General features: G+C 37.1%; 1 long non-coding RNA gene across 1 annotated transcript; it reads left to right on the forward strand.

Annotated features, from left to right (window-relative positions):
• Positions 1 to 137: 137 nt before the first annotated feature.
• LOC309662436 lies at positions 138 to 25,957 on the forward strand. The gene is made up of 2 exons (XR_014264679.1): positions 138 to 232; positions 20,977 to 25,957. It is a non-coding gene; the product is annotated as an uncharacterized lncRNA (long non-coding RNA).
• Positions 25,958 to 26,220: the final 263 nt, after the last annotated feature.

Consider the following 26,220-nt stretch of genomic DNA (forward strand, 5'->3'; position numbering starts at 1 on the left):
TGCTTCTGCTCCCAGACAGAGAGAAAGACACTGCAGAGCGCAGAGGGCACCCCGGACAGGGCGCTCGCAAGGAGTTGCCTCCCGGAGCCCGAGTGCTCCGGGGCTGCCAAGGGCTGGCGCGCCGGCCGCGCTCCGCTGCGGCGAGCAGGCTCAGCGGGGCCGGGAGGTGATCAATACAAGTGGAAAGTGCGGCGGCGGCGGCGGCTGCGCTCGGTGCCAGGCGGCATCTGGGGTGGGTGCGCCCGATTGGGAGAGGGGAGAGGGGCTGGCGTGCCGAGGCCGTGGGGGAAGGGCGGGCGGGGGCGGGGCTTGGGCGCCGCGGAGCCGGGACCGGCTGGAGGTGAGGGCTGACTTTTAACCACTCCTCACCTCCCAGGCTTGACGGGCAGAAGCCTTGGGAGCCCGAATCGCTTTGTGTTGGGGGTGGAGGGTGGGGGTAGATTGGGGAGGGGGGACCCAGCTTAAGAACTGCAGAGTGGACACCTTCTTTGGGGGGACCCAGCTTAAAAACTGCAGAGTGGACACCTTGTTTGCTTTCATGAGTTTTTATCTCCTTAAGGGGGAGGGGAGGTAAGGGGGAAAGAGGAGGAAATCTGATTCATCTCTCACTTCCCGCCCCCCGCCCCCCCCCCCGCCCAATGATTTTTTTTTTTTTTTTTCACAAGAGGAGGAAAATGATTTAGTGCCCAACCACAAGGCTGGAGTGGGGACACCTGGGTTCGGTTCCCCCCAGGCCACAACACTAATTTTCTAGGTGACCTTGGGAGGGTTAGTGTCCTTCGGATTGGTGAGTTTGGTGAGATATGAGAGGTGAAATCATGCCCTCTGCACAAGAGGAGGCAAAGCACTCAAACACATATACACACACGCTCCTCACAACAAATAGACGGATCTTTCTAAGGGGAAGATGTCGCAAAGAGGCAGAATGTTATTATTAGAGGACACAATATAGACATCAGCTTTTCTCTGCCTCTTTCTAATGCTGCCAGACAGTCTGACAACTCCCACTCAGGAACAAGGAAACTCCCTGAGTTTGGAATATTTTAAGGCCATTTTGAAAGTCACGCTGGCATATTGTTGCAGTGTGCTTCAGTGACATATTAAAATCAATCTCTCCCTTTCTGCCTCTCTCCATCTCCTAATTGTCACAGCTCCAGACAGCCTCAGACAGCAGTGGTTCAGTTCACTACATAACTGGATATAATTTAATGGAGTTAATTGGTCCCTGAAGCTGCCTGTAGAAGACTTTTATATTCTAGCTCAACAAGAGATAATACCAAAAATGTACAAATAGGATAAGTAGGAAAGCACCTTCAAATTGGAGTTGTTGCGCATCTAATAAAATGTAATGAAAAATTAATCTGTTATTAAGTAGACCTTGATTACTCTGTTTTGTCATTTTGGTTTTCTGAGAGTCTGTTTTCATAATAGCACAAAGGTAAATCAAACTGAAATGGAATGCATGATTTTGTCAAACAGTTACATTTTTATTTGATTACATTTCAAAAGATTTAGTAAGATACTTTAAAATGATGCAATAGTGAAATGAAACCTTTATCATCTTTATATGATTTAGACAAATTTCTAGGTTATACATTTTGAAAAAACAAATGTAAGTTCATATGAGAATATTTTGGATATGCCAGGAGGCAAATCACGTTCTTTTAAAAAAATTAACAGTTAACCCATGTGAAATCCTATAGCTGAGCTTCTGCTGTATGGTGGGCCCTGTGGAGGTTAATGTCGATCTGAAGGTCGGGGTGGTCCATTGCCTAGCTAAGGGAGCTAAAAATAGTTCTTTATACTGTTTCAGTGTGGGACTCTTGAATGCATTTGATAAGAGAACCATGTGAACTAACCTGTGTTAAGAACCTAGGAGGACTAGGAATGATGGTTTACAGGAGTGACGGAAGGAAGAGAACAAGTTAAGAACAATCTCAGGAGTTCTAGGCCTGAGTTGATAAAAGAAATTACCAAACTCAGACTGTTGTACGTTTTTCTGGATGATGAAAATTCAGTCTATTTTACAGAGCCCAGAAGCACACCCACAATTATGTAGACACTTGATTTATGACTGCGGTGGTATTGCAGAGCAGTGGAGAAAGAATGAGCTTTTCAATAAATAATTCTGGGTCAATTGGCTATCCATATGGAAAAAATGAAATTGGAGCCCTGCTTCACAAAAGAGGAAGAAAGAATTTCAAATGAATCAAAGACCTAGATGTAAAAAACACAAAACTATAAAGCTGTTAGGAGATAATATAGGAAATATCTTGATAGCATTGAAGTAGGGAAAGATTAATAAGGTGACCAAGAGTACAAGATTGATCAATTTGACTCTATTAAAATTCAGAACACTGATTCATCAAAGGATTCTATAAAGAGAGTGAAAAAGCAAGCCACAAAATAATTATTTGTAATCCATATAACTACAAAAGGCTAATAGAATATATAAAGAACTCCCTGAAATCAATTTTAAAAAGCAAAACAACGTGTTAAAACATGAGTAAAAGATTATACATGTATATTTCATAGAGGAGGAAACACAAATGTCCCTATAACATTTGAAGAGATACTCATACTCATTAGTAATAAAGGAAATGTAAATTAAAATAATAATAAGATACCATTTCACACTCACCAGATTGGCAAAAATTAAGAACTCTGAAAATAATAAGAGTAGGTGAAGATGTAGAAAAGGGGAAAATCTCAAAAACACTGCTTACTGGAGGAAATGTAAATTGGTACATTCACCACTTTAGAAAACAGTTTGATATTCCCCAATTTATTTGCATGTATGCTATGGCACAGTAATTGTAGGCATCTACCTCAGAGAATTCCATCTATCTGTGTACCAAGAGAAATGTACAGGAGTGTTCATAATATACAGAAAGTAACTTAAATGTCTACCAAGTGTAGAATGGATAAAAAGACTGTGGTATATGCCTACAACGGAACATTTTGCAGCAGTGAAAATGAATAAACTATAGGTAAAAGCAGCAACACGGATCATTTCAAAATTGATGTTGCAAGAAGCAAGTCAACATAAAGCATGATTCCATTTGCATGAAGTTGAAAAACAGAAAAAAAAATATCTTAACAATATGTTGTGTAAGAATAGTTACATGAGTAATGGTTTTAAAACTATAAAGAAAAACAAAGGGATTATAACATAAAATTCAGAATAGTGGTTTATCTCTGAGGGAGAAGAAGAGTGAGATGTTCACGGAGGGTTGGGAGGGGACTTGTAGAGGTGGTAATGTTCCATGTTTTGCACTGGGTTGTGGATATATAAAAATACATTTCAATACTTTAAGTGGTTCCAAGACTCTTTTGTATGTTTGCTGTATTGCATACTAAAACATTTTAAAAACAAAACTCAGCTTTTGATTTTATTCATGATCATTTTCAAACATGTACCAAAGCAGAGAGAATAATGATTCCTCTGTTCCTAATACCCAGCTCCAAAATTTATCACCATTTTGTCATTCTTGTTTCTCTCTCTCTTCCTCTCACTCTCTCTCTCTCACTCTCACTCTCTCTCACACACACGCACACACACATTTTCATTTTTCTGGAGTGTTTTAAAGCAAATCCCAAACATTGTGTCATTTCACCTGCAACACTTTTGATATCTACCTCTGACAAGTAAGAACTTTTTAAAACACAATATCATGATCACCTCTAACAAAGTTGACGGCAATTTGTTAAGATCAATGCCCAGTTCTTGTTCATTTTTCTCCAATTATCTAAAAATCGCTTTTTGTTGTTCATTTGTTTAAATCAGGATGAAACAATGTCCACATGTTAAATTTGGTTGATATATCTCTTAAGCCTCTTTTAATATATAAACGTTCACCCCCACTCACTTTCTAAATTCGTGTTTATTTGTTAAAGAAATCAAGTCATTTGTCCTGTAGAATTTCCCACATGGCTGACTGCAACCTCGTGGTGTCATTTAAAGTTGATGGTTAGTTCTAGAGGTTTAATTACATGCTGGTTCACTGTTTTTGGCAAAGAACGCTTCATAGATGGTGCTGAACACACAGAGGTGATGTGATGTCCATCACATCACATCAAGAGAGACACATAATATCTGGTTGTCTCATTTTAGTGATGTTAAGATTGATCAGAAGTTCAGGTATTATCAGTTTGATTTATTCCCTAAAAAGTTCCATGGTATTAATAGTCATTCATAACTTACCTCAATCCATTATTTCATTAGAGATTACAAAATTGTGGTTTTCATAGTTTTTTCATTCCTTCTTTACTTATTAGTTGGAAATTGTCTATGGAGAAGAATTTTTCTCTCTTCAATTCTTTGGTTAACTTGAAATACAATTAGCACAGGAAGAGCAGGATAAATTTCCCCCTATTTACCAAGTTTCAGAATAATGAGTTGATGCCATAGGAAACCCCAAAGCTAACCAGCTTTAAGTAACAACATCCTGAACTTGTGAATGTTTATATGTTTGATTTGTTCCAATCCACCACAATCATTATTCTTGTTGATGCTCAAACTGTCCCATCTTCAGCTAACGGGGAACCCTTCAAATTCGCTTTTGTGGCTTTATTTTTTTTTACCAGACCCCAAGAGTCTTTGATAGATTTTTTTGCTTTCTAGCTTAGTAATATTGTCCTGGGTCCTTGTACAGCTCATGCCCACACCTGGATTAGCTATTTTTCTAAGAAACCCACATCAGCTTGCTCTTAAAATTTTTATTCAATAACAAATTCCTTAAAATGTGTTTTTTATCCTTATTACATGTGGGGGAAGGAGCTCATGAAATATTCTTAATGAAATTTGTGCCAAGATGACCCTTAGGCAAGCATGAGCCATTGGTGTTTTCCCCAAGAGAAGTTATACCTTTATAGCTTCACCAACATTTAAGAAATATCCTCTATGTACAGGACATTGGGGATACAGTTGGCTTGGTGTTTGCCTGCATAGAGCGTACAGTCTAGTGAGAGAGACAGAGATAAAACAATAATAAATTATGATAAACTCTATGAAGAACGCAACATGCTAATGGGAGGAGAGTAACTTTGTGGGAGCTGGTTAGGAATTTTAAGTAGTCAGGGAAAACCACTTCGAGGAGACATGATAATGAGAGTGGGTCATCCCTAAGAACCTTGGATGAGGTGAAAGGTGGGGGGTTGTGTCTCTGTAGAAGCAACCCCAAGTTAAAGACTTTGAGGCGCACATTGTCCCATCGAAGATCTCCAATCTGGTTTCACTTATAACTAAAAGTAAACTTTTTTTTTCAGTACAGTTAATCAGAAGTGGACCAAACAAATTAGCATTGATGAATGCCGTTGTTCTAATGCCATCTGTCTGAGAGTATTGAAATAATTGAAGGATAAAATTAGAAATTTTGCTATGAAAAGCCCCTGTGCTAGAGCATCAGTGAATTGGAAATGGGATTTAGATTCATCAGAAAGACTTCACGCAGAACTTGGAGAATTTACTTCCACATTAGGTAACTAGGTGATGTCTGTAATACATTTATTAAACACTTTAAACAGAATGGCCACATAGCTTTAGCAAGGTGAAAGTGTGACTGACATATATGTTAGAGTTCTTAGACGGTTAAACAAATAATAGTGTAGATAAAAGGGAACCATTGGTTATAATGTACAATGAAGTTTTGTCATGAGTAGGGAATTGTTTTACAGTCTTCAGGGAAGGTATGTATAAATCACTGATGCTTCTCAGGTATTTATCCTCAAACCTTATTTTGTAGAGACCCGTCTTAAGAAACTAAAATCTTGTTACCTTTATAAGTAGCAATATACTTTAACATTTTTTCCATCAAGGTGAAACACAAATTTAAAAATTCTCAGAATGTGTCTCTTATCCTCCACCAGAGTTTGGGAAGCACTGTTTAGTTCACTTTTTTTTTTTTTTTTAATCACAGCTCAAAACTCCCTTCCTGACCAAACCTCATTTTTCCAGATTGATTTCTCTCCTTGTGACTTGTAGTTCTTTCCTCTCCTTCATGCCTGCTCCTTCTAACCTTCACCAAATTGTTGTACAACTCCAACCAGCTTTGGATTTTTCTGATCCATCTGCCTGGAGCACATTTTACCTTTCTTCACTTGGTCTACTCTTACCCTTTCCTTAAGACAGCTCCATCATGGCTTCCTTCAACCACCAGGTTGGACTGAACGCCTCTCCCATGGCACCCAGTCTGAACCTCTCTCCGAACACCAATTATCCAATTTACATGCAAATTTACTGGAGGCATCCTCCAGAACTCGTGGGAAGAAATGTTCTTTAAATGCTCAAAGGTCCTTTCCAATTTAGAAATTCAGTGATTTCGTGATTTACAAGAGTGACTGTGTAACAACCACCTACACACCCCTTCTTTGCCCCAGTGTATTTTAGATCAATAAAAGGGGCCCACGTATATTCAACCAGTAGATACTAAACTTCAGAAAAAAATTCCTTCAAGAAGTGAAATAGACAAAAAGTATACATGAATTAAAATGTGTATTTGATAAATATATTAATAAGGGCTAAAATTGGGCGCAGCTGAGGAACTCAGTTACAGTGAATATTTAATAGTGTTGATGGTGGGGGACTACTAGTCCTAAACTTGGCGAGTCATGCACGGAGTTGGATGCTGCTATCTATCTAAGAATATGGTCGAACTAAGCTCAGCTGACCGTCAAGACCGTACATTCCCCCAATCAGCCCTGTTGGGGATGGGTGGTCTATAAATAAGGTTTCACCTCTTTATCACCATAGCCCAGAGAATCATCTCCAGAAAAAGGTGAATGAAATAATTTATAACTAATTAATTCATCAAGTAAGCATTTAGTGAGCACCATCAGTGTGCAATGGTCTGGCGTCTAGAGTTAAGTCAAGACATAGACCCTGCTCTTGAAGAATCAAGGTTCCATGATTTGCACTCCTTAGCTGGTCCTATGAATGTGTTTGTAAACCGGCTGCTGATAAGTATTATTACAACCTTTGATGATATTAAAGCCCCAAATAATTAAAAATTTTCAAAAGTTCAGGGAGTAAGCCAGCTGAATGTGAAGGGGAAAAAATTCTTTCACGTTATGGTCTGTTTTCTTTCCTAATAGGCCAGCAGTCCTCAAGCTGCTATTGGTTAGAAATTTGGATTTTGTGGAGGCCAATATTTCCTAAAGACAGATTTTAATTTTTGTGCCTTGCTTTCCAGGTTTTTAAAATGCTTTTGATAAAAATCATTTAATGACATGATTTTTCTAAAATGTTTTACAAAGTCAAACAAAATCATGTTATTAAGCATGTGTCAACTAAGGGTTTTTTTTTTCAACTGCAGTTTCACTTTTTAAAATAGCCTGACCCTTGCAGCAAGATGTTTAGATGCCTGTATGAGGTAGGCTGTGATTTCATGATTTCATAGTCAGAAGAGGTCAAGAAAAGGTGCCTGTGCTCCTAATATTTTAAGACTCTTTTTTAATTAGAGGATGTTTCCAGTGTGTTCAACAATAAGAGAACTTCTAAAGAGATATCAGAAGAGTGAGAGGAGAGAATTTTTGCCTTTCCCTAATTCCCCCTTCCTTCCTTTCTTTTTCTTTCTTTCTCTTTCTTTCTTTCTTCCTCCCTTTCTTTCTTTCTTTCTTTCTTTCTTTCTTTCTTTCTTTCTTTCTCTTTCTTTCTTTCAAAAACCCCAACTTTAAAGATAACTATTTAGTTGTTTCAATTCTTCAATGTTTGAGATTTTTTTAAAAAGCATTTTAAATGAGATGGTACAATGTCCTAAAAGCTGAGATTTAACCAAACAGTGTATATATATATTATATATGTATATATATATATGTCTATACATACATACACTCTTCAATGCAGTACTGAAATGAAAAGATATAATATGTGTTTCAAGGCCACATAGAAATATTTGATAAAAATAGAAGCCTAAGACTATAAATTCTATCAATTTTTATCTACCAGGGTATGGGTTCTGTGGCATTATAGGTGATCAGCCAAGTCAAGGGGGAAGGCACTGGTAATTCTATTTGCTTGATGGTGCTGTGGAATTAGAAAGCTGGGGAAGAAAGGAAACACATAAAGGAAGCAGCATCTTTAGCTTCCTTAGCACTTGTACATTTTCCAAATCTAAATTATAGTTGAATTTTAGCAATACTTTGTTTTTGTCCTTAAGACTTCCTGTAGTCTTATCTACATTTTATCAGCGTCACTGCCATCACAGTTATCTTGAAATTATTTTAACCTCATACTTTTTGTTTATTTATTTATTTTTGGCCGCGGCGCGGCTTGCGGGATTTCAGGTCCCCGACCAGGGATGGAACCCTCCCTCAGCAGAGAAAGCTTGGAGTCCTAACCACTGGACCGCCAGGGAATTCCCCATAATTACTTTTTAGTTTACAAAAACCTCACACATAAGTTACGTCATTTGATCCTCACTGAAATCCTTCCAGGTAGATGTTGCTATTAAGGGCACAGACTCCAGAGTCAGACTGCCCAGGTTTAAAGCTGGCTGTTCCCCTCCCTGAGTGGAAAAGTGTAAAATGAGGTTTATGAGAGGATTAAATGAGTTGATATCCATAAAGCATTTAAACTAGTGCCTGGCACAAAGTAAGCACTATAAAAGTATTAATTACTATTCTTTTATATATTAAAAAAAAAAGACAGAGATATTCAGTAATTGGCCTAACTAAGGTAGTTCTTTATGGTAAGTTAAAAATCTAGGGTAAAACCCCAGGACTGCTGATGCTAAAAGCCCTATTTTTAAATATTGTTCAGTACTACCTTCTTACTTAGATTGTGTTTCCTTTGTATTTCTTTCCTCCTTCTCTTCTCTCTCCCTTTGATCACTTTCTTTCTCTCATCTTTTTCTTCGCCCTCAGCTTCTCCTTTCTCTCCTCTCCCTCTTCCTTCTCCTACCCCTACCATCACCCTCACCACCTCTTCCACCACTAGTGCCACCAACATCATCACCAGAAACATTAGCGTGATGGACTAAATTGCCTGTGAACTTGAGAGGAACTCATGCTGATAAATTTCTTTTTAATGGGATGACAGAGAAGGAAGGAAGGAAGGAAGGAAGAAAAAGGTGATTTTAGCTGACAGTCATACTATGCTATATATTTAACTTGTAGTGATGACCTCTACTTATTTATAAAAAACAATGCCTGAGATGAAAAATGTACTTGAAAAGATTAACAGCAGCTTAGACAATGAAGAAGAAAGGATTACTGAACTTGAACAGATAGCAATAGAAGTATCCAAAATGAAAAATAAATGCAGAACACTGAACTGTGCTAATGCTAGGAATAAAAATTGATAATTTATATAAAATTATTATCTAGAAAAATATGAAAATGCTTGTGTAAAAATTACAATAGCATGTGAGTTAGGATTTTGTGATACTGGATAGTTTTTGTTGCTGTTGCTGTTTAATTTTCAATGTTTATTAATTCCATTGTTTAGCACATGTCTCCTGGGCAACCTGACACTGTGTTAATCAACATGGCACTAAAGGCAAATTGAATATAGTTCCTGTCCTTAAGTGGTTCTCAGTCTAGTAGTGAAAACAGACATGTAAACATACAATTGCTATAGAGTGTGGTAAGCTGGATAAGGAAGAAACGCTTTATTTGGACTGAGGATGTCCAATGAAGCTTTTTAAAGAAGAGACACTTTTAGCTATAGTTTGTGAGGAAAAAAAATAATTCACCAAGTAAATAGGGATACAAGTGGAATGAAGCAAGAGTAGAGTTGAAGGAGAATTGGAAAATTCTAGACAAAATATTGGTATATGCAAAGGTGTTGGAGAACTACCAATCTTTCGTTATGACTTAAATTCCAAGTACATGAAGAGGTGAGTAGGGTTTGAAGCTGGAAAGGCTAAGTGGGGACTAGATCATGACAACCTTATTAGAATACTACTCTGCAATAAGTGGACATTTCCAATATGTCTTGCATAGGCAACATGAACTTGTAAATCACTTGGGCTTTATTCTGCCTGTATAAGGGAGTTATTAAGGGGTTTTACAGAGTCTGAGTTGTAATCTGAGTTACAAGGTCAGATTTACGATTAGAAAGATTACAGTGTCATCAGTATGGTAGATAGATTCAATGGCAATGGGGGAGATTAGAATCAGATACTCCAGTTATTCCAGGGAAGATATGACAATGGTTTAATCTAGAGTCAGGATATATAAGAGCAATAAGAGCTGTCCATTCTGGGTGCAGGCAATAAGGGAGTGTGATATTAGTGATAAAAACACTCCTCCCTGAAAAAAATCTTTTGTTGGTGTAAGTTCCAAATAATTGCCATGGTTACTGCTGAATCTAATCATTGTATATATTTGTTATATATTGCTGCTTAACAAATTATCCCAACTTTAGCAACTTAAACAACATACAATCATTATTTCACATGATTTCTGAGGGTCGGTAATTTGGGAGTGGCTTAGCTGGATGATTCTGACTCAGGGTCTCTCACAAGATTTAGATGTCTAGTGGGACTGTAGTCGCCTGAAGGTTAAGGGCTGGAGGATCCACTTCCAAGCTCACTTATGGCCATTGGCTGGCATCCTCGGTTCCTCTCAATGTGAGCCTTTGTGTAGGACTGCTCTGCTAATGACACGACAACTGTATATACATATATAGTGTGTATGTGTGTGTGTGTGTGCATGTGTATAGAGAGAGAGAGAGAAAGAGAGAGAGAAACTCAACCAAGGTAGAGGCTGTAGTGTCTATTATAACCTAAATCTCAGAAGTGACATACTATCAGTTCTAATTCTGCCACATTCTATTAGTTACAGTGTGACAAGAATGTGAGTGCAAGGAGTGGGGATCATGAGCGGCATCTTGGAGTCTGACTGCCACAGTAACATATGTAGAAAGTTCAAAGGAACACATTCTTACTACGTACTCTTTTACTTACTTACTCATACAGTACACACTGTGTGCTACCTGGAAGTTAATTCAGAAAATTACCCATTAAGCAATTACTCCCCGTTCCCCTCTCCTCCCAGCCCTTGGCAATCAGCAATCTGCTTTCTGTTTCTATGGATTTGCCAATTCTGGATATTTCATATAAACAGATTTATATACCATGTGACCTTTTTTGCCTGGCTTCTTGCACTAAGCATGTTTTTGTGGTTCATCTACATTGTAGCATGTATCAGTACTTCATCCCTTTTTATGGCTGAATAATATTCCATTGTATGTGTATACCACAATTTGTTTATCCATTCATCCGTTGATGAATATTTGGCCTGTTTCCATCTTTTGGCTATTGTGAGTAGTGCTGTTATGAACATTTATGTAAAGTATTTGGGGCAGAGGGCATTGATTTTAAGGTGCCAGTGAAAATGTGAGTGAATGTGTCCAGCAGGTATTTGTATCTGTGGGTCTGAGTTAAGAGGAGAGGTCAGAGATGGAGATAGACTTGGAGTCAGCAACTGTATATGGGTTGTGGTCAAAACCAAGAGGGAAAGCATGTAGAGAGAAAAGAACAATAGACTGAAGGTAGGAGTTAAGTCAAAATGTCTATGGCGTACAGGGCTTGGCTAAAACCTCTAGACATTCTCTGGTCTAACACTTTGAGTGTAAACATTAAACTAGTTCACATTATACAGAGCTTCTCATTTATCATTGACCTATAGACTTTGTAGGATCGCATAACTCCCTTCAATAACTTATTTAACAGTTTAGTTATTTTATTATCAAGAAATCCCTACTTTCTAGGTGCTCAAATTGTAATTTATGACATAAGAAATCACATCCTGCCCTGCGGAAGATGGATAATGTTTAGTCACTGCTCTGTGATATAAAAAACTTCTCCAGCATCTTTTTTATTGACTAAATAACTTCAGGCCTTTCACCTTTCCTTTAAATATTTTCTGAAATTTAGATGCATTTTCTGGGTCTCCCATAATTTACTACATCATGATTCAATTGGATAGTCTAGTAAAACACTGTCTTCTTATGCTCAGTAAAGTGTGTGCTCTACCAAGCTCTTACAATCCACCCTTCTTTGAAGATAGTATCCTGTTCTGTTATTATAACAAGGAAACAAGACAAATCCACTATTGATTTATCAGTATCTTTAACTTGTGCTCCATTGTAATCTCAAACCCCTTTATTGATGGCATGTCTAGATTATTTCTTCTGTTACATCAGCAGAGAGTATTTCAATTTCAGGGCACGTGTTAATTAATGTTGCCTTTGTACTTTTCGATCAAAATTCTTTGTTTACACATACCTCTAATTTACAAAGAACACTTTCAATCTTCTTCTATTTTTTAAGTGTTAATAATCTTGTCATATTTGCTATCATACCAGAATTGAGAATTTTCTCAATTCCATTTTGTCACTCATAAGGAATGTTGAACAACATTGGGAACCTAAAATTCACCCCTTGTGTGGTAGTTTTCTAGATTTCTTAGATTGACACTAAGCTGTCCACCTGCACTTTGGGGGGGCATTACTCCCCATCAACTTACACTTCTAGGATTGCATGAGACTTGTTATGTTTGCAACCTTCCCACTTTATAATGGATAGTGGAACATAAGCAAGACTGTTTGGTGGACTAAATCCCAGTTCATACAAACCTCAGTCATTTACATTTCCTGCAGGTACAATGCAGAATGCCAGTGATTGTAAGCCATCCAATCTTTGTCAGGGCTTTCTGTGTTTGGTATATATTGTGGTTGACTTAGCAACAATAATGAAATGCGAGTAATCCTGCACTTTCAAGATGCTTTAGATGGATTTCCTGGTATTTGGGAGATGTCTGGCCTAGGGGGAGGAGGAAATCTAATCGAGCATTCAGAAGGACTGTACCTGCACCCTGATGTCTAGAAGGAAGTAGGTTAGACTTCTGGGTAATGTGATTACATGGCAGTGGTGTTTACTGCTGTGGAATCATTAGAATATTCCAACTTTTTGAAAGGTAGATCTCTTATGTACTCAAAGGGTAGTGAACACCCCTTAATGAATGCTGTGCAGGGAGACTAGATTGCTTGCTGGGTAATTGGCATTGGTGGGGAATGGGCAAAGTGTGGTTAGGTCAGGGCACCTCTGACCCACCAGGATCCAGCCTGAAAAATGGCCATTTTCTATGGCTTCCTGAAGGTCAGGCTTACATTTAACTTCCATGGATCTTTCGCACTTCATAGCTCTTGTACAATGTCAGCCATTTACTAAATGTTTTCTCACTTAATCCTCTCTGTCACCCTGCTTTGTAGGTTACTATCCTTGCATTTGCAGATAAGAAGACAAAGACTATGTGAGGTTACCTCTTGCCCAAGGCTTCAGAGTGGAGGAATCAGGTTTTGAACTGAGTTCATACTCAATGCGTTATGCCTCAATATTTCACTTTAAGCAAAGAGCCAATGGAACATATAAATGGTTCAGTTAATTTTATAATTAATTTGAAATTAATAGGCACATTTATATAAATTTTCTATAATGTTGTGTTGTTATCAATCTTTATCTTTTTTTTTTTAATTTTTAAATTTTTTTGCCTGCTCCATGCAGCATGTGGGATCTTAGTTCCCTGACCAGGGATTGAACCTGTGCCCCCTGCATTGGGAGCACGGAGTTTTAACCATCAGACCACCAGGGAAGTCCCTCAACCCTTATCTTATAAAAGCATCTTCTGATCTTAATTCGGATATAACTATAATTTTTATATAGTTGTAAAATCTTTAGCAAATGCACGATTTCAAGCTCTAGTTTTCTCATACAACTTTTCATTTACATTTTCACAAGTTGTTTAGTTTTTATAGTTATAATTTTAGTAACTACACAAAGATACAGTCAATAAATACTGAATCTTTTTTAAAAAAAATTCTTAATGTAGTAGTAAAAATTAAGACAGTCTCACACAAGTACACCTCATTTTAGGAAAACCAGAATTATGGACAAACAAAAAAAGCAAAGCAGAGGGTGGGTATTTTCTTAAGGAAAGGACTCAATATAGAATTCCTTTAAATAATACGCTTCCCTGGATCCCAGGGGATTCAGTTTCCTAAAACTAAGGGTTACACCCTTTTGTGAAGGGTTGCCTAAGGGTGAATACTTTCTGAGATCCTTTCTAGCACATCGTGACTAATGCATTGATTGGGTAAAACGAGGCTACCCATATATTCTAGGGTTTTCCAGTTACAGAAACCTACAGGAATGAAGGATGTGTTTACATCTCAGGCTCTGGTGGTTCAACAAAAACTCGGAAGAGTTTTTCTCTCCTTTACTCCCACCCTGCCGAGTCCAGGGGCTTCTAGGATCCTAGTGTCCTCAGGATGTCAGTAACAGTGTGCGGTCGTCTATTCTCGTCCATTCTCCTGCCTTCAGTCGGGACCACACCCAAACCCGCCCAGACAGAGGAGAGTCTGCCCTATTTTTAACAAGACCCAGGGACTGGGAGCATTCTTCCTTTCTCAATAACCCCATTTCAAATCCAATCCACACTTTTGGTTTGCTTTTCACGCAATTAAGAGGGCCTCCATGCACTTCTTACAAATTTCCATCTAATACAAGAGACATTTTCCACAAATTTAAAATTAAGGAAATAATAAAAATGGATCAAATAGAAAATAAGATGTATTTTAGATTGTCTGTGACTTTAAATATACTAGTAAAATGTCACATTGTGTTGTAAGAATAGGATATGCACTAACAAATAGGGTTTTCTAAAATCCCAAATTCTGTAAGTGTAATTATGTAATCTTAAAAATCTTAAGACATTTGACTGGGAACATATGCTTATGTCTAAGAGAGAAAATGATGTACCTTGCACGCAACCCCCCCCCAAAAGATTTCATTTTTGCTTAGTGAAATTAGATTATATTTAAGCAAGATTATATTTGAACAAGGTTATATTTAAGATACACAATAATGAAAACTACTCCACCTCCTTCTACACTTTTATTTTTGTTCAATGAGGTTAGATTGCTTTGGGGGAAAAATCGCTGTTTACCATTCTGCTAGAGTTTTGCTAATTGCCTCCCATCAGATTTTATTTAGTTCTTATACATATCAGGAAGCTGAAATTTTTGAGGAGATGTAAAAGGACAAAGATTAGTCAAGGATAGAAGTGACTACTTTAACTCATACCTGGTCAACATCCCTTTTTTTTTTTTAATGTTTTTCCATTCAGCCCTCTCCCAAAATCAAATGTTTGTTTGATATTGCAGGGGAATCTTTCTTTATAGGTGAGGACATGCTTTCTTAAAGCATCCTGCATTACTGCTGTAGTTTCGGCTAATTTATCTTATAAATTTATTCTACAAAAATAAATCAGTCGTCTTCCTCTGATATCAACATTCTGACAAGCCTGGTTTCCTCATTTTATTTTTCTTAGAAAATTCCTGTTTTGAAGAATGTAAAAAAGATTGAATACTTTTCCTTGATCCAGCCTGCTTTTGTCTGTATTCTTTCTTTCTTTTTTTGGTACTGAGGCTGATATGTAGCCACGTGTGCTAGATAAGAATTCTTTATCAGATTCAGCCATTCTGCACATGATTAATTTTGTTATGGTCAAAACAGAACGTGTTTTCTAGGTTCCTCTGGCAGTCACTGTATACAGCTACTCCTGTCCTTAAATCATCTTAATTTGTGTATAGTAAAGTAGAGTATGTCCTGGTTGAAACAATTGTTTTTTTCCACTCGTGCTACAGCATTTCCTGGGCTTTCTAAGGTCATATCTTCATATTTTCAAAGAAACGGTTAATATCACTTTGACAGGCTGTCTTGATCTTTTCCCATGAATTATAAAACCCCCATGACAAAGGCATGATTTTATTTTTCATGTTATAACAAATTTTGAGGCAAATTACATTAGTAAGAAAGAGAAGGCTTCCCTGGTGGCGCAGTGGTTGAGAGCCTGCCTGACAATGCAGGGGACACGGGTTCAAGCCCTGGTCTGGGAAGATCCCACATGCCGCGGAGCAACTGGGCCCGTGAGCCACAGCTACTGAGCCTGCGCGTCTGGAGCCTGTGCTCCGCAACGGGAGAGGCCACGGTACTGAGAGGCCCGCGCACCGCAATGAAGAGTGGCCCCCGCTTGCCGCAACTGGAGAAAGCCCTCGCACAGAGGCGAAGACCCAGCACAGCCATAAATAAATAATTGCCATTTAAAAAAAAAAAAAGGAAAAAAGGAAAAAAGAAGATAACAGTCTGAATCAGGTAACAAAATTAAAAAAAAAAAAGAAGTGGAAAATCATCAGGCACTGGTAAAAATTTACAATCTCCTCAAGTGCAACGACGTTTTGTATTTTACCAGTGCTCAGTAGGTTTATGACTAGTAAATATTACTGAGTGGTTAATACGTCTACAGACTCAGAAAATTTAGCCAAAGATATATTTTCTGATCATTTCAAACTACTGTGCAGTCTCTTTATATTGTACAGCAGATGGCTTGGTGGATGGGAGTTAAGAAATAGATTTGAACCCTTGTTCTCTTGTTTAATTGCTGTGTGACCCTGGGCAAGTTACTTGACCCCTGTGTACCTCAGTTTCCTCATTATAAAATGGGGGAAGATAAAATCATTATGCTGTACACCTTAATCTTATACAGTGCTGTATGTACAATTATATCTCAATAAAACTGGAAAAATAATGAGGAGGCTAATAATTTTTCCTATTTATAAGTTATATTAAATGGATATGAATAAATATATATTTATTCATATCATATGACTATTATAATATTACTTATGTCATAAGTCTATATCACTAAGTATTATTTACCTGGTAAATAATAAATAATAATATGTTAGCTATTATTACTAATTTTAAAATGTAAGATCTCATTGCTGAGACTATTATATTGATCTTGGACATTGGCAAAAATTACAGTGTTTGGAAGTGATTGCCCAGAGAATAGGAATTCTTCATAGAATTTCCAGACAACACAGAAACTTGTAGAAGATGTGCAAACATGAAGAAAAGAATTTACCCTTTATTGAGCAGAGTTACCATTATTCTGTGATTAACTGAATCTTAAGTTAACTGTCATAAAGAGTCACAGAGGCAACTCTGACTTTCTCGAGATGTCCAGAGCTGGCCTGACCTCACCAGTCAGTAGAAGTCAGGATGAATTGGGATCCATATTCCAAACTCACTTTAGTTTAAGGGGACCTGAAAACTGCCTTAAATTTATACTTGTCACCTTCTCTACTTGCTCCATGGTGCACTTCCAAATTTCACCTGTGTTCTCCACATTTGCATAACCAGTTGTCAAGTTTCAAACTTCTTCAGATAGCATTGGAACAGTCAGTAAAAATCACCAGATCTTCTGTAAATTCTCCATAGTCTTCATGCTATAAGAATTACTTCATTTTAAAAGAACGATGAGCAGATTAGAATACTTTTTTGTTTCTAATGTTCATTAGTTTGCTAGACATATATATATTGAACACTAGCCATGTGTTAAGCATTTGTTATGTAAGGATAAATAAACCATGGTCCTTGTCCAAGTTGGGATTTACATGCTGGTAATTTAGTGTTATCTTATATAGTTGGTTCTCTTACTGTTTAGTTTACGCACTAAAATTTATTTGTAATTCCAAAACCAATTCTTGTGGCTTTTGTGGTCATTTGTGGACATACACAGAGCAGCAAAGAATTTTAGTCTCCTGTCAGGCACATTTTCAGTTCAAGTTGAGCAAGGCGATCTCTGCCTTCTTGTTTCAGCTCTCAGACTGTAAACGGTGTGCTTTTTGCAGTCTATTTGTTGCCATGATTTTTGCATTTTTGTGCTCTTTGTTGATGATTTCACTGTTTAAAATGGCCTCAAATGTTGTGGTGAAGTACTGTCTAGTGTGTTCCTTAAACAATGAACTGTGATGTTCCGTATGGAGAAAATATGCTTTGTGTAGGCATGAGTTATAGTGCTTTGGCTGTGAGCTCAATGTTAATGAATCAACAAGATGGTACATTCAGAAAAAGGAAGAGGAAATCCACCAATCTGTACATGAGGCTGCTCCAGAAAGTGTGACACCTATAGTCCATGATGAAGTTATAAAAAAGATCAAAAATGTAACTGTATTTGTGGATTCATGGGATGATGAATTGTTGTGAGGCTGAAAACAAAGGATTTATGGTCATGTTACCTAGGGTCATGAAAATGTTAAACCCATCTTGTCTAGTGTTTTATTATAAAGAAATATGTCAATAATTATTTGTAAGATATATATGTGTATATATGTATATATACGATTATATTACATATAATATTATATATATTATTATATATGTATAATCATGTATATATTTTGTCTTTAAACAGAAACGCACATGAAACAAGAATATGTATTGATTTTGTTCTGACCAGAAGCTCACAGGAACCTAACCCTGTATTTCCCCTAGGAGCAATGGCTCAGTATTCATTAATTCAGTGTTTTCAGTGACTTTACAGAACATAACTACGGTGAACAACAAGAATTTACTGCATATTCTTTGATAGTCTACAGCAGTGGTTCTCAACCAGGGCAATTTTGCATCCCCTGGGACATTTAGGAATGTGTGGAGGTGTTTTGATGGTCATGACTTGGTGGGGAGTGGGGCTGGGAGGGGGTGCTACTGGCTTCTAGTGGTTAAAGGCAAAGGATGCTGTTATACTTCCTACAATGCACAGGACAGTTCCCCACAATGAAGAATTATTCCGTCAAAAATGTCAACAGTGCCAAAGTTGAGAAACCCCACTCTATACCAAGTCTTCAAACTTTCTCTGTAAGGACCGGATAGTTAATATTTTCATATTTGTGGGCAATGTGGTCTCCATTACAACTATTTGACTCTGCCATTGTAGCATGAAAGCAGCTACTGACAATATACCAGCTGACAATGGGTGCATCTGTTTCATGATAAACTTTATTTATAAAAATGGTCAGCCTGCTGGATTTTGGCCTGGGCTATATTCTGTGGACTCCTCCATAGCAGTAAATCTCAATCTTGGATGCTCATTAGAAGAACCCAGGAGCTTTTAAACAATGGTATCTCCTGGACTCCTGTTCCCCCAATTCTGATTTGATTGGTCTGGGAGGGAACCCCAGTGTTGGTATTAGTCAAAAGCATCCTACGGATGAGAATGTACAGCCAATGTTGAGAGCCATCACTATGAGATAGTTGCTCTTTGTGTATTTGAAAACTGACCCAGCCCAGTAGACCCTTATCAGCAGCCAGGAGAGCCTTCTCTTGCAGTCTGGCTTTTGTCCCAGACACTCTCCTGAACGTCTCCAAATTAATGGCCTTTTTTAGTGCTCATTCCTCTGAACCCCTGAGGTTCAGATTTAGGAACACTCCATGCTTTCAGGTACCTTGAAACTCCTTACTCTCCTGGTTCTCCTCCTATGCTTCTAACTACTCTTCTGCCTCTTCTTCAACCTTTTGCACATTAAATATAGATGCTCCCCAAAGAGCTGTCCTAGGGTTCTTCTCTGATTAATTTTCCCTGGCCTGTGTCATGGCTTTACTTCTCTAGAAACAACGTTCATGTAATTATCTTTTGGCCTGATCTCTCCCACAGGGGTTGTTTTGGTAGGCCACCTGGTGACTCTATTCTTGATCATGGTTTTGGAAATTAAATATGAAAAGTCATAGTCATAAAACTAAGTTACAGTCTCTTCTTCCAGATATCAATTCCCACTGCATAGGACATTTTATAGAACATTTTGAAAACTACCATCCTTACTGTGGAACTATCTTACAGGAGAAACAACCCCACAATAAGGTCTTTTGGGGACTTAGTAACATACCTTATGCATCTAGGTCTACCTCATGCTGAATAGAAAGTTACCAGTGTATATAGGCTAAATACTATTTGATAAGAATAAGTAATGGAAATACCAGTTTTTCTTTTATGTCATCAGAGCACTTCTATAGTTCAGAGGTAAAATAATGAGACACTCACTCATTGCCAGATACATCCAGCGGATCTTGGCAGGAGATAGGTGAGACACGCAAACTGGGTAATTGGCAAGAGTTTTAAGGGGGTATTTTTACAAAGGTATGGGCAGGTGTATTTGTTTCCTAGAGCTACTGTAACAAATTACCACTAACTTGGTGGCTTAAAACAACAGAAGTTTATTCTCTCACCAATCTGGAAGCCAGAAGTCCAAAATCAAGGTGTTGGCTGGACTGCACTCCCTCCAGAGGCTCTAGAGGAGAACCTTTCCTGACCTCTTCCAGCTTCTGTTGGCTATTGGCATTCTTTGGCTTCCTTGACTGTGGCTACATCACTCCAGTCTCTGCCTCTGTTTTTACGTTGCCTTCTCCTCTTCTCTTCACATTGCCTTCTTCTCTTCTGTCTGTGTCAAATTTCTCTTTGCCTTTCTTTCATAAGGACACTTGTCGTTGGATTTAGGGCCCACCCAAACAGTCAAGGATGATCTCCTAATCTGAAGATCCTCAACTTAATTACATCTGCAAAGATCATTTTTACAAACAAAGGGTTAAGATGTGGACATCTTTTAATATCTTTTTTGGAGCCACCATTCAACCCATTATAGCAGCATTGGGAGAAACCAACAGGGACAGTGAAACCCTATAGCGTGTATTTACTAGGACTGCAGGAGACGTGAGGAAGTACTCAACGGAATCTAGAGCCAGTAGCTATAACTGTAGGTGGGGAGGGAGGCACCTGTATGGCTTTGAAAGAGAATTTCACTTGACATAAAGAAAGCTGGGGGAAAAAACACCCAACTTTATTCCCTTTCCACCCTCCTACTGGTGCCTCTTGTTGGTTGAATCAAAATGGATGCCAGAGGAAAAGATGCTCAATGATGCAGTCTATAAAAGAGAAGGATGTATGGTGGATTTGGAAGGGCAAACAGAAAACATCCCATACATCAGGACATAACCAACCATTCCTGAGGAGGAGTGGAAAAAGTTCTCAAGTTAGAAGTTCAGATGAGGTTGCTTTCACAAGTGCATCAGTAAGTTTAACTTCTTCTGTATATAAAGAACAAATGAGAACATATTTCTTTTTTTTCTGTAATTTCAGACCATTACACACTGAGCCTAGAGCCCATGCTCCGTAACAAGAGAAGCCACCGCAATGAGAAGCCCTCGCACCGCAACGAAGAGTAGCCCCCACTCGCCACAACTAGAGAAAGCCTGCACGCAGCAACGAAGACCAAACACAGCCAAAAATAAATAAATAAATAAATTTAAAAAAAGAAAAGAAAAAAGAAACAATGAAAGAGGGAAGAGGGAACATTTTAAGGTCCATGTAGCTCTTCTAATTGCTAATTATTTTCAAATTTTCTCACCCTTCTTTTACATTTTTTATTTGTTTTATTGTGATATTTAAATATAATACATTTAAATTTTAAATATTTCATTTTACTATCAATTGTTTTATTATAATATATAATAATATACATCTATTATAAATTCACCAACTTTACATGAATTTTTTATGATTTTTGATAAGTCTTTATAGCTGTCAAACTACTACAACAATCACGATATATTACATTTTCATCACTGCCCCTTGGCTTCCTGCGGGGCCACCCTAAGGTGGCAGAAGAGTGGGAGGGAGAGCTTATCCACATTTCAGTGCTGGTTAAAAACATACCTTGGTTTTTGACTCAAGGTGCTAATTTATGTATTTTACACATTTGTACTCTGAGCCCCAGGGTTCTTAACTATAAGTTACAAGCAGGTTAAGATAAGTCTCTGAAATCTCTACAGGATCTATTCTCCTTTTTATTCTACTTCTAGGTAAAGTTGTATTTGAAGGAGCCTACAGGAAGAGCCACAATTTTCATAATTCAGCTAGAGCTTATGATCCATAATTTACTACACTGAAAAAAATTAAACTTACCAATGTCTACCTCCAAAGGTCTGAAAGTTTATTTAAACAGGGTAAATTTCTTCTTTTTCTATGAAAATAGGCAAAATATTGCCATTTAATATCCCCATTCCAAACACTTTGCAGCATATACACAAATAACTGTGGGGCTGAGGTGCCTGTATTGATAATTCAAGTTTCAGAAAGGGATTCTGAGAAGATGTTTTATTGCTTACGTGGTCCAGACTGACTGTCTCCATTAAATACATTCACTGGATAATTGCTTAACTTTCCACTTTCCTTTTCTGGTGAAGTCACATATAATATGTCCAAAATGGCTAGAAGGAATCATGGGATTTATGCATATAAATACAGCATTGCTTTTCAGAAAGGACAGAATATGTTCAGGAACTATTTATATTCTGGGTAAGCTTTGAATTGTATATTTTACATGCACAGAAAATAATTCATTATGAGAATATCTCATGTTGTACGCCAAACTAAATGACTCTTTGATACTGATGTCATGCCCATTCATATTAGTAGGAGTTATAGAGACCAAGAGGACCAATTTCTAATGCCAAGAATGCACGGAATGGTTTCCATGGAGCATAATGGCATAATTGTCTGATGGAACAAAACTGAAAAGAACTGGAGGACGGAAAAAGGGTGTGGTGTCTGCAAAAATGAAAAACTTTATTCATGGATTCAAATTTATGCTTAAAATGAATTGGATGTGATATATCATTCTCGGTTTTCAGGCAAAAACTAGAAACTAGTTAAATAGTGACGGAACATTCAGAGTAATGTGGCAAATTCTCTTGGAACTTGCTTTTCCTCCACCTCAAATATACTAATTATCACCTGTTCTATCTTTCTTCCCTAAAGGATGACAGGATAGCCTCCTTTTTTTAAACCAAAGCTTTTGTAAAATTTCCTTCCATATCCTTTTTAGGATTTCGTGCCAGCAATCCTCACAGTGCCTTGTAAACCTACCATTTCCTCCTACACATCTGGAAGGCCCATTACCGTAAAGAACCCAACCTGACTAAGAGACAGTTGGGAAAAAGTCCTTGTCCAAGGGACAATCCAAAATATTTCTTTTGTCTTTTCATCAGACTGTTCATTATATTTTCATTCTCTTCTATAACCATAATTAAACCTTCCTTTGATTTCCTTCATGAACACTGAAAACCAATAAGCAGCTTTAACATTATCTTGAGTATGTAAATAGTGATCACTTAGAGTAGTCCCGATGGTACATTTCATGACTTCGGTGCCATTCCAAGGACAGTTTCTTGTGTTAAGTTCAAATAAAGGTGTCTGTCTTATGCCACCAATTACTTACAATCATTCCACAGTTCGGTTTTCTTCATAATGCTCGTCCAGACAGTTTTTTTTTTTTTTTGGTGCCTTCCCTGCTGTATATCTAAACAGTCTCTTTTTTTTTTATTACTTGGAATCAATTTCATTCTTCCTTAAGACTTTCTGTTTTAATTTGACTGGTTTCTTCATTTGTGGACCAATACTTTCATACTTAACCCTGCTTCCAAATATTACCATAAAGTTCCCTCTTGGGATCCTTTTATCTTAATAGTATTAAAATATAGACTGGTTGCTTTCTAGAGTTGAAGTCATTTTATTGACTTCTTTTATTGTGCTCCTGGATTGGATAGGTCTACTATTTTTGGATCCTACATCTTCCTTTTGTTTACTTTGCTTCTTTGTTTCACTGTAGTACATTTTCAAACAACTGCCTATGAAAAGATGGATGGGATGCAAATATTCTGAGAATTTACAAGTTTGAAAATATCTTTTATTCTGCTCTCACCTCTGATTGAGAGCTTGGCTGAGTGTTCAATTCTAGGTTGCAAAATTTTTTTTCTTAGAACTTTTATAATATGATAAAAGGAATTTATGAAAAATCCACAGCTGGGAATTCCCTGGCAGTCCAGTGGTTAGGATTTGGTGCTTTCACTGCCATGGGCCTGGTTTCTATCCCTGGTCAGGAAACTAAGATCCTGCAAGCTGCAGGGTGCAGCAAAACAAACAAACAAACAAACAGAAAACAAAAAAAAAAAACCCAAAACACCCACAGCTAACATCTATTCTATGGTGAAAGACTGAAAGCTTTCTCCCTAAGACCAGGAATAAGACAAGGTTACCTGCTTTTGCTATTTCTATTTGACTTTGTATTGGAAATTTTAACTACAGTAATTAGGCAAGAAGATGGGAAAAAAAGCATCCAGATGGCAAAGAAGTAAAATTATCTATTCACATATGATATAATCCTATATATAAAAAATCCTAAAGAATTCTTCAAAACTATTAGCACTAATAAATAAATTCACCAATGTTGCAAGATATGAGATTGACACAAACCATTCAGTTGTATTTTTATACACTAGCAATGAACAATCCAAAAAAGAAATTATGAATACAATTCCATTTACAATAGCATCCAAAAGAATAAACTACTTAGGAATAAATTTAACCAAGGAGGTGAAAGACTTATACACTGAAAACTACAAAATATTGCTGAAAGAAATTAAAGAAGACCTAAATAAATGGAGACATAACATGATCATGGATTGGAAGACTTAATAGTGTTAAAACGGCAACGCTACCCAAAATAATCTACAGATTCAATGCAATGCCTACTGAAATTCCAATAGCATTTTTGCAGAAACGGGAAAGCCAACCCTCAAATTCATATGGAATTACAAGGGGCCCTAAATAACCAAAACAATATTGAAAAAGAAGAACAAAATTGAATGACTCACATTTCCTGATTTTAAAACTTACTACAAAGCTACAGGAATCAAAACAGTGTGATACTGGTATAGGGATAGACATATAGATCAGTGGAATAGAATTGTGAGTCTTAGAGATAAACCCATGGATCTATGGTCAGTTGATATTGACAAGGGTGTCAAGATCATTGAGTAAGAAAGAATAGTTTCTTCAACAAATGGTGCTGGGACAACTGGATATTCACATGCAAAAGAATAAAGTTGGACCCTTACCTCACTACATATACAAAAATTAATTCAAAATGGATTAGAGACCTAAATATAAGAGTTAAAACTATAAAACTCTTGGAAGAAAACATGGGAGTAAATCTTCATGATCTGAGACTTAATGGTTTTCTTAAATAAGACACCAAGTCTCAAGTAACAAAAAAAATAGACAAATTGGATCCCATTGAAATTAAAAACTTTTATGCATCAAACACCATCAAGAGAGTGAAAAGACAACCCACAGAATTGGCAAAAATGTTTGCAAACCATTTATCTGATAAACATCTAGTATCCAGAATATGTAGAGAACTCATACTCAACAATAAAAAGATAAACCCGACTTTAAAACGGACCAAGGGGTGGAGACTAAAGAACATATTATTTAAAAAAAACAATGGATCATGAAAAAAATCAAAGAGGAAATGAAAAAGACCTCAAGACAAGTGAAAATAAAAACACAGCTTTCCAAAATCCATGGGATACAGCAAAAGCAGTTCTAGGAGGGAATTTTATAGTGATACAGGCCTACCTCAAGAAACAAGAAAAATCTCAAACAACCTAACCTACCATCTAAAGGAGTTAGAAAAAAGAAGAACAAACAAAGCCCAAAGCCAACAGAAGGAAGGAAATAATAAAGACGAGAAAGGAAATAAATAAAATAGAGACAAAAAAAGAAAAGAAAAGAAAAGATCAATGAAAACAAGAGCTATATTTTGGAAAAGATAAACAAAATTGATAAGTCTTCAGCCAGGCTCATTACAAAAAAAAAGAAGACAATAAATATAACAGAGACACAAAAAATTGTGAGAGAATACTATGAACAGTTATATGCCAATAAATCAGACAGCTTAGTAGAAATGGATAAATTCCCAGAAACATACAATCTCCTAAAACTGAATCAGGAAGAAATAGATAATCTGAACAGACCAATCACTAGTAGTGAAATTGAATCTATAATAAAAAATTCTCCCAGTTAACAGAATTCCAGTACTGGACAGCATCACAGGGGAATTTTACCAAACAAATAAAGAAAAGCTAATATCTATCTTTCTTGAACTACTCCAAAAAAATTGAAGAAGGGGGAACAATCCCAAATTTATTCTATGAGGCCACCATTACCCTGATACCAAAACCAGACCAAGACACTACCAAAAAAAAAAAAAAGAAAATTACAAGCCAATATCTCTGATGAATATAGAAACAAAAATTCTCAACAAAATATTAGCAAACTTAACTCAATAATATATAAAAAGAATCATACACCATGAGCAAGTGGGATTTATTCCAGAGATTCAAGGATGGCTCAATATCTGCAAATCAATCAATGTGATGCACCACATTAACAGAATGAAGGATAAAAATCACATGATCATCTCAATAGATGCAGAAAAAGTATTTGACAAAATTTTACATTCATTAATGAGGGGAGAAG

This window comes from Balaenoptera physalus, assembly GCF_965194825.1.
Source record: "Balaenoptera physalus genome assembly, chromosome: 6".
In the NCBI taxonomy this organism is placed as follows: Eukaryota; Metazoa; Chordata; class Mammalia; order Artiodactyla; family Balaenopteridae; genus Balaenoptera; species Balaenoptera physalus.